We start from the raw sequence: 8,098 nt of genomic DNA, 5'->3' as shown, positions 1-8,098 counted from the left end.
GACTCATATTTTGTGCCCTCCGTCGCCCTCCGCGGACCTCCCACGACGTACGCGCTCCCAGACGCACGCGCGACTCCCCTCCCCCGACGCCTCCTCTCCCACACCCGAGACTCCCTCTCCCCAACGCGGCGTGACTCCTCCCCTCCCCACGCCGCCAGGCCGCCCCCTGCCCCTTCCCCCGCTCTCTCTCTCTCTCATTCGCATATGGAGCAGGAAACACGAAAGGAAGAGCACCAGCGGCGCGCCGACGGCGGCCCCGGTGTGCGCTCGCCCCTGGGGAGGGCACCACGGGCGCCGGCCGCCAGGCCGCTAGGCGAGGGCTCCGGCATAGTATGGCAGGCCGTCGGCCGCTAGCAGGGCAGTCCAGGCCGGTTGTCCGCCTCCCACCAGGCAGGCCATCCGTGGCGTCCTTCTTCGTATCTTGCTCCCTGCTCCTCGTCGTCAGGGTAGAGGTCGGGGAAGCTGAGGGGTAGCAAGCGGGATGGCGACGGCATGCGGCACGGCACCGATGGGGGGCCTTGCGGGCGCGCGTGGGCTCCACCGCAGCCTCGCGGGCGCTCGTCCCAGGTATGGTTGCCTGCCTCTCCCATCCCAGGTATGGTTGCCTGCCTCTCCCATCCCATTTCGATTTTGCTTCACTTTCGTGCCAGAATTGGGATAAGTTCCGTTAATCCTGCAAGTTTTGCGTCCAATCTAGCCGATAAATCGTTGACCATATCCCCTCCCTTGAATTATTAGAATGGATGGGAGAGGCAAATTAGGAGCAGCAGTTATTAGGATCTGAAGCTGTGTCGACTTCTCAACAGCTGTGTTCTGCCGCGTTTCTCACGAGAACCTAATCAATATCGTCTTCTTTCTTAATTTTGTTTGTGTGATTGGGTTACCACTTGTAAGTTGTTGTCTGGTGTCCACAGATTGTTCGAAGAAATTTCCGTGAAACCTTGTGAATTTGTTTGTCAAAATTATGATCAGTGACCTGTGCTACAATGATGTGTCAAGCTCTGTTTTTGTTTATTTTCTTCCTCCAGATATATGAGCAACGAGGTGCCAGAGCTCAAGTTGATATGAGCAGCGAGATCCCCCAACCAGCGGCAGTCTGCCCAAGCTAGGCAAAAACACAGTATGTAGTCAGCTAGGAGTTGGAAATCTCCCTGACATGAATTTTGTTTGTATACCTTTCCTCACTTATTTTTATGCAGCACGATGAGCATGCTTACTACCATGAGAGAGCTTTGGAACTTTCATGTTTTGACAGGATACAACTGGAACTGGCTTCGCTGCTGGGCTGGAATTATGAACTTTTCTTACTGGTTAGTTTGCACTCAACAGTATTAAATTTATTGCTTGGAGCATGTCGTGTCTTAGTGCAAAACTGAACCAGCATTCTTTGCTTGGTATAATATCACATGGGATTCCTCTTACTTTCCTATTTCTCCCAGGTTGTCAATTCACAGTTCTGCCAGGATGTGGTAACCCATATAAAAAGGCTCTGTGGTACTGAGATACAAGATGTTCACTTTGGCTCTTGATTTTTTTAAGAAGAGATTTCTTTTTTTTCCTATTCTTCAATAATCCTGATGGGTAAAATAATCCTGAAGAAAGAAGCTCCCTAAGAATTATCTGGAAGCACAAAATGGTATGTTTGCTGAACTCTGTACCTCGTCATGCATTATGATCAATATAACAAATGAACAAATCATTCCTTTTTCAAAAAGAAATGTTGCATTGGCACTGATAGTAGCAAGTGAAATGAGACACTGTGAAGAATGGACGGAGAAATGAAGTCTTCACCAATCCTACAAGCATGAACTCCTTCCACGAGCAAGAACAGAGAGCAGGCAGAGAGCTTGAAATGGCTCGGGCTGCTGGAGGAAGGAGGAGAAAGTATATAGCCCGAGAAAGTATATAGCCCGGGACATGTAGTTCCGGTTTGTGGTGTAAACTAGGACTACAGGTGGAATTCTAGTTCCGGTTAGAGCCACTAACCGGGATTAAACCTGGTAACTCCAACCGGTACTGGAGGGTGACCTTTAGTCCCGGTTTGAGCCACCAACCGGGACTAAAGGTCCCCTCCTGCTCCCCTCCTGCAAAAGTTGCGGCTCTAGCTGTTGGGCAAAGGACTTTAGGCCCGGTTGGTAGCTCCAACCGGGACTAATCATTTCTTTAGCCTCGAGCCCAAAAATGGCCGGAACTAAAGCCTACAACCGAAAGTCTGTTCTCTACTAGAACTGCTTGAAATTATATATTTTGTCAACTATGTATGCAAGTGGGAAGCTTGGATTGTGTTAAGAAAGCAAGCGGGAAGAGCTTGGTGCTAACCGGCAAGCGTTTACATCCACCTTGGATCAGAATTAGCAGTAAAGAACAAATTGGTGCAGTAGCTACCGTGGCACGGGAACATAATCATTAGGGTGCAACGTAAGCTATAGTAGAATATTGACACGTTCTTCAATTGGGAACTGGTCACTGGATGCGAAGGTGAGCATGCATAATCTTGTACATGTTGGCTATAGGTTTCTGTCTTAAGAGATATGCTGGTCTTAGCCTTTTAATGCATGATGCTTATAGAGGTAGCATGTATATACGTGCGTGTGTTCACACTCAAAAGGGTGTGTTTACATTAGTGTCTGTATTTGTTGTATGTGTTTTACAGAAAAGAAAAATGACAACTAGGTCAAAAGAACATATTTATTCCCTTGAAATGTCAGAAAATGATTGTTTTTCAATTGCCAATTGCTAGCATATCTCATCCAGACTCATTGAGCACGTGAGAAGTTATGCTACGTAATTATAGATAAGAGGCAAAATAATTAAGTAAAAATTCATCCACATGAACTTAGTTGACTATGTTCCTCAATCCTTATGATGAAATACCCACCTAGATTTGAGTCTCTGACATGGGTTATTCGTATATTTAGCTAACTATTCTACCAGTGGTATGTGGCTTGTATGTCAATAACAAGTATGTGGTTACAACTGATTGTACGTGGATCTGTAGAGGTGGGCCGAAACACAATCATCTCTAGAAATCTCCTACAACTAAAAAGAACAAAAGTAAGATAATTTTTTTGTGCGACTTTTTTTTGGGTCGCTCCTCCCTTCCGGCCCTGCGATACTCCGCGCGATAGAAAAAGAAACTGACATCCCTGCGATCCCCACCCGCTTTGAAGAAAACAAATCGATCACTTGAGGCCACATGCATGGAAGGAAACAATAATCATGCATGGAAGAAAACAATCATGCGGTGCCCTTCTCTCGCTCGGTCAGATATCTTTCATCTCCACGTAAACCGGATCGTCGATCGACGCTAAGCCAACATCGACGCGCCCCTCCTATCCTTCTCGTGGTGTGCTCTCGCGAATCCACGCCACCCCGCAGAAGACGCCGGAAACCACAACGCCCCACCGCCGCCGCACGCTAGGCACTCGTCGGCCGTACGCCACGACTCCAATCCGGCCCTCAGACGCCGCTGGAACGCCCCCTCCTCGTCCGACAGCCATGCCGTCGACACCGACCGCCATCGAACGACTGCGAAGAGGCCCTCGACGATGCCGCGCTAACAGAAGGCGACTGCAACTGCTTTATCAGGTGCGGTTTATGATTTCATCTTATTCTGGATGATAACTTTTTTCCTTCAATTTCCTTAATTAGCCAATGATTTCATGATAATCATGAGAAACACTACTATAAGATGATCGCTGCATATTTGAGATTATGCAAATTTTATTTAATCATGTTCCTATGTGAACGGGGTGTTATTGGAACATGCTCATATGATTGCATCCTACCTCTCCCTATCCTCACCGTTGCTATTAAGATCTCCTCCAGCGTCGTCCTCCTCTACAATGCCCTCTCCACCGGGGTGAGGTCCATACGATCCAGCGGCAACAAGGTTGAGGGAGTCACGTGGTAGCGAGATCCATCAGCAAGCATCCTGGTTCTTGTGTATTATTTGATTTATTTCTCGATACACTGCTACGAGGGACTATACTAAGCCATGCATTGCTGTAGATGGCTCCAGTTGTATTCTTGTTCGTTCCTGCTGGACAAGAAGGCCTGAGTGATGACAACAAAGGTGACGGAATTGGTCTGCCATCGTGGAAGTTTAGGATCGACACCGACTTGCTTGACGTAAGTGTAGCCGCCATTGCCCTTTTGTTTCAATTCTCAAACTAATGGTTATTTGTTAGAGTTCAGCAAATTCAGTTCAGTTGTGCAATAAATTTAGTTTTTCACTATCATCAGTCATCATATATTCATAATTCGAATCTGAATATAAATAGTATTAGGAGTTTGTATACTTGAAACAGTGTGCAATACATTTTCGTTCAGCATTGATACTCGTCAATCAAGGACTCCACAGCTGGTGGCGGTTGCAGAATAAGTGGTGGCACCAGCTCAGGTGCTCCCCGCGGATGCTAGGGTGAGCTGGATGGGCTAGAGAATCTGTATGTCAAGATGTCCATACGCAGGGTCTCCGGCAGCCAACTGTTTTTTACTATTATTGAATTGCATAAACTATTTTTTTTGCCAAGAAAATGAAGTTAAGACAATTAGTTGATTGGGATTATCATTTACTCTTTTTTCAAATAGTGGTCTTCATTTTGGAGCCCTTCATGCAATTTAATAATGGCTGGGGAGCTAGGCTTGCAAGAACTTACTTTTAATTGGGTTGCGAGCTAGGGATGTAGCACTTCAATGGGTGTCTTGGTTGAGTTCTACAATTGCCAAAAATTGATGGTGCTGAAAAGATTGGCAATCATATAACTCTGCAATACCTTTCTTTTTAAAAAAAAAGGAGGGCAAATGCTACTTATGGTCGAATCCATGTTCTTTTTGTTGTTTTGATTTCAAGCCTACAGCCCACATATTAACTTTCATATGTGTTTGTAAAAAATCAAAAGGAGTTGGCCTAATGCCAATCTTTCTTGTCGTCTTTTTCATTCTTTATATTTATATAAATTCTCATCAACAAGTACATGGCTAGGTAATGGACGTAATGCTGCATCCTTTAGCCAGTGTGCCCCCTTGAGATCTACTGACTGCTAGCTTATGCACATTGTCTTTTATTTGCAGGGTAGAGAGCTGTACAGGAAACATTCAACGGTTTATTTCCAAGCTATATCAGAGACTTTAATTCATGTCTTTTATTTGCATCAAAGAAAACTCATCCGAGGATGAGATTATTGGCCTGACAGAAATGTTCAAAACACGATATGAATTTTTAAACAATGTCTCTGATATAGCTTCTTTCTACGACAGTGGAGTGATGTATCATGTTTACCTTTCTCTTTCTGTTTTTTATAACTTGTTTGCCATTTAGGATTTAATCACCAGGTCTACTTTCCACTTTTCGGACAGTGAAACAATGTTTGCTGACCTTGGTCATTTTATGAGTCCACAAGATATTTGGAACAAGATATGTGCATGCTAATATCCTTTACTACTTTATAGAAAGAGATTTTACTGTAATTGTAATAACATTAACCATGGTCCACGGAGATGGATAAGCCTGCATTTTAGGAAGATCATATCAGCTAACTGAACTTAAGTGGTTATGGACTGTTAAATGAGCACAATAAAATTCTTCAATTTACTTGCTAGCTGTACAAATGAACAAGTAATATTAGCTCATTTTCTTTATTTTGCCACAGCTCAGCCAGATTTACGTGCTATCAGATTTCATAAGCATTGTAGAATGCATGTGTGTGTTCAGTATGATGACTTCACTAATCTGGATTTGAATATACAATTATAGCCTTGACAGTTCTGAAGCACAAAGAGATGTACTTGAGACTCATTTTCTTTATTTCTTTATCATACATCTGTTCTTCCTATCGTTCCTGTTAGGTGAAGAATCTGATTGTGTTAATCCTATTGAATCTAAATAAGTTCCTGAGAATCCTAGCATGGAAGAGGCTATAACTGAGGAAAGAAATCCATGTCTCACTACAGAGAAAGAAGTGCAGGGCAGCCGTCGCTATCGGCGCGGTCCTAACCCGTGCGCGAGGCTAGGGTGTCGACACTGCGGCAGCCCGTAGCTAGGCGAGGTGTGGCCTACGCAGCGGGCGGAGAAGGCGGCATGCGGCGCGAATGGTTGAGGTGCGACGGCTGGCGGCCCTAGCTGATGTGCCACGGAGGTGACGGAGATGGCGACACGTGCGCGGCGGAGCTGACCCGCAACGCAATGACCTGAGGCGATGCGAACGCCAACAGCCCACATGTCGTGCGGAAAGGTCTATACAGTTTGTGAGTCTGCGACACCGTGCTGTGCGTGACTGTTAATTTCACGAACTTTGCTTTTTAGATTAACGTGCGTATTTAATTTTACAGCATTGTTATCTTATCGTGAATCCATGTGTTTTTAGTACAAAAGTTTAGTTGTCCCGTAGTAACGTACGGGCACGCTACCTAGTCATTTTTATAAAATTTGAAAATCGGATAAAAAATAGTGAAGAAAATTTGTTTTATCCTAGGGGAGTCCCACCAGCCAATCCTTGCGGTTGCATGTCCCAAGATTTTTGGCTTTTCGCACGTGCCGCCGCAGGGGGAGCGAGCTCAAAACCACAAGCTTGATGCGTTCCTTCGTCACTGCTACAGCTCAAAGTCACTTCTAACTAAGTGTCCGATACAATTCATTTGTACCCACTTTAATAAATGTTATAATGCATATTTGAGACCTTAAACGAATTCAAATAAAAAAAAGTTTAAACTAAACAGTTTTAGATCTTTTTGATACTACTTTGGTTTGGGTCTTTTCTCCATCAAGATCACTTAAAAATTCAAGGATTTTGAATTTAAAAATATAAAAACTTCAAATAGAATTTCCGAGCAATAAATCGATCAGTTCAAATGAAAAAAAAATCATCGACTACAAAGCTATAGATATCTTTGATCCCGGATATGTGCATGCATGTTCAACCATTCTTGTGTTTATCTTCAGTCAACACGACGTTAAACAACATACTATGCACGAACACTTTGCCGTTAAACTCAAGTACAAGTACAAGTACAAGTACAAGTATTGCTCGCTAGTCACAAATTCACAATATTCATATATTCATCAATAAATTAGTAGATTATAGTTCTTCGAAGTATGACGCCATGTATATTCTTCAGCGTCTTCATGTATATATATAGAACATGTGAAGAATCAGTATAGCCCCATCCTCACCTCACGCATATCAACTTGCACGTACGACGACTTTTGTTGCAACTTGTGTATATTTGACTTAAATAAGCTTCTTCACGTACTGATCTAATTATTGTGGTGCAGAGATGTAACTGGTGAAGCACTGTCTGATCATATATCTAGCTAGCGTTGCGTGTACATGATGACATCACTCACTTGGCTTTGTCATCATGTACTAATAACAATGGACTAAATGCTTGCCCAGATGAACTGTTATTTGTTAACTTTCTGCTTGAAAGGTTTTACACTTCCACTTGCCCTATTCAAGCTCACCAGACCCAGCTAGGTCGGTCTTACTCCTACATATCTACCTGGTGGCTATCATATATCTTTGCTCACAGGACTCAAGAACAGTGGTTTGGTCGCATGCCATACTATCTTAGCACGATTTTCCATATGGCCCCAACTTCTCTTTGGCGTACTGAGCCAGCGCCACCTCCATCATCGCCGTATGGTCCACACTCCCAGCCTCCATATCCTCCACCATCATCGCCGCCACCACCGTGTGCGGATCCGCCTGCTGAAGTCCCGCCTGTTCCACCCCCCCCCCCCCCCCCCCCCCCCCCCCCCCCCCCCCCCCCCCCCTCACTACCCGCCTCCTCCTCAGGTTCCAACGCCTTACTACCCGCCGGTCTACCCCACGGTTCCACCTCCACCGCCGCCGTCGACAAGGAACATCGTCGTCATAGCGGTGGTTGTTCCGATCGGCGCCGGGCTGCTCTTCCTGGGCCTGCTCGCGGGGCTGCTCCTGTTCGCGCGGCGGAAGCAGAGGACGGAAGAGGAGGTGGTGGAGGAGGAGGAGACCGTGGACGTGGAGGTGTCGGAGCACGTGCGCGAGCAGGAGCACGTCGTGGCTGGGCCGTCGGGGCAGCTGCTCAAGGTGGTCGACATCGACGACGAGGTCGC

The 8,098-nt window shown here is 45.5% G+C and overlaps 1 long non-coding RNA gene across 3 annotated transcripts; it reads left to right on the top strand.

Moving 5' to 3' along the window:
* Positions 1 to 245: 245 nt before the first annotated feature.
* On the top strand, positions 246 to 1,528 carry LOC136533508 (uncharacterized). 3 transcript variants are annotated; one of them, XR_010778496.1, is made up of 4 exons: positions 247 to 595; positions 1,029 to 1,120; positions 1,256 to 1,310; positions 1,455 to 1,510. It is a non-coding gene; the product is annotated as an uncharacterized lncRNA (long non-coding RNA). The 3 variants fall into 3 exon arrangements; XR_010778494.1 differs by having other exon boundaries at positions 246 to 595; positions 1,029 to 1,310; positions 1,455 to 1,528; XR_010778495.1 differs by having other exon boundaries at positions 246 to 595; positions 1,029 to 1,310; positions 1,440 to 1,476.
* The last annotated feature ends 6,570 nt before the right edge of the window (positions 1,529 to 8,098 follow it).

The sequence above is a fragment of the Miscanthus floridulus genome, unplaced genomic scaffold (assembly GCF_019320115.1).
Source record: "Miscanthus floridulus cultivar M001 unplaced genomic scaffold, ASM1932011v1 fs_905_2_3, whole genome shotgun sequence".
Classification (NCBI taxonomy): Eukaryota; Viridiplantae; Streptophyta; class Magnoliopsida; order Poales; family Poaceae; genus Miscanthus; species Miscanthus floridulus.
This window is presented reverse-complemented; position numbering and strand designations above follow the sequence as displayed.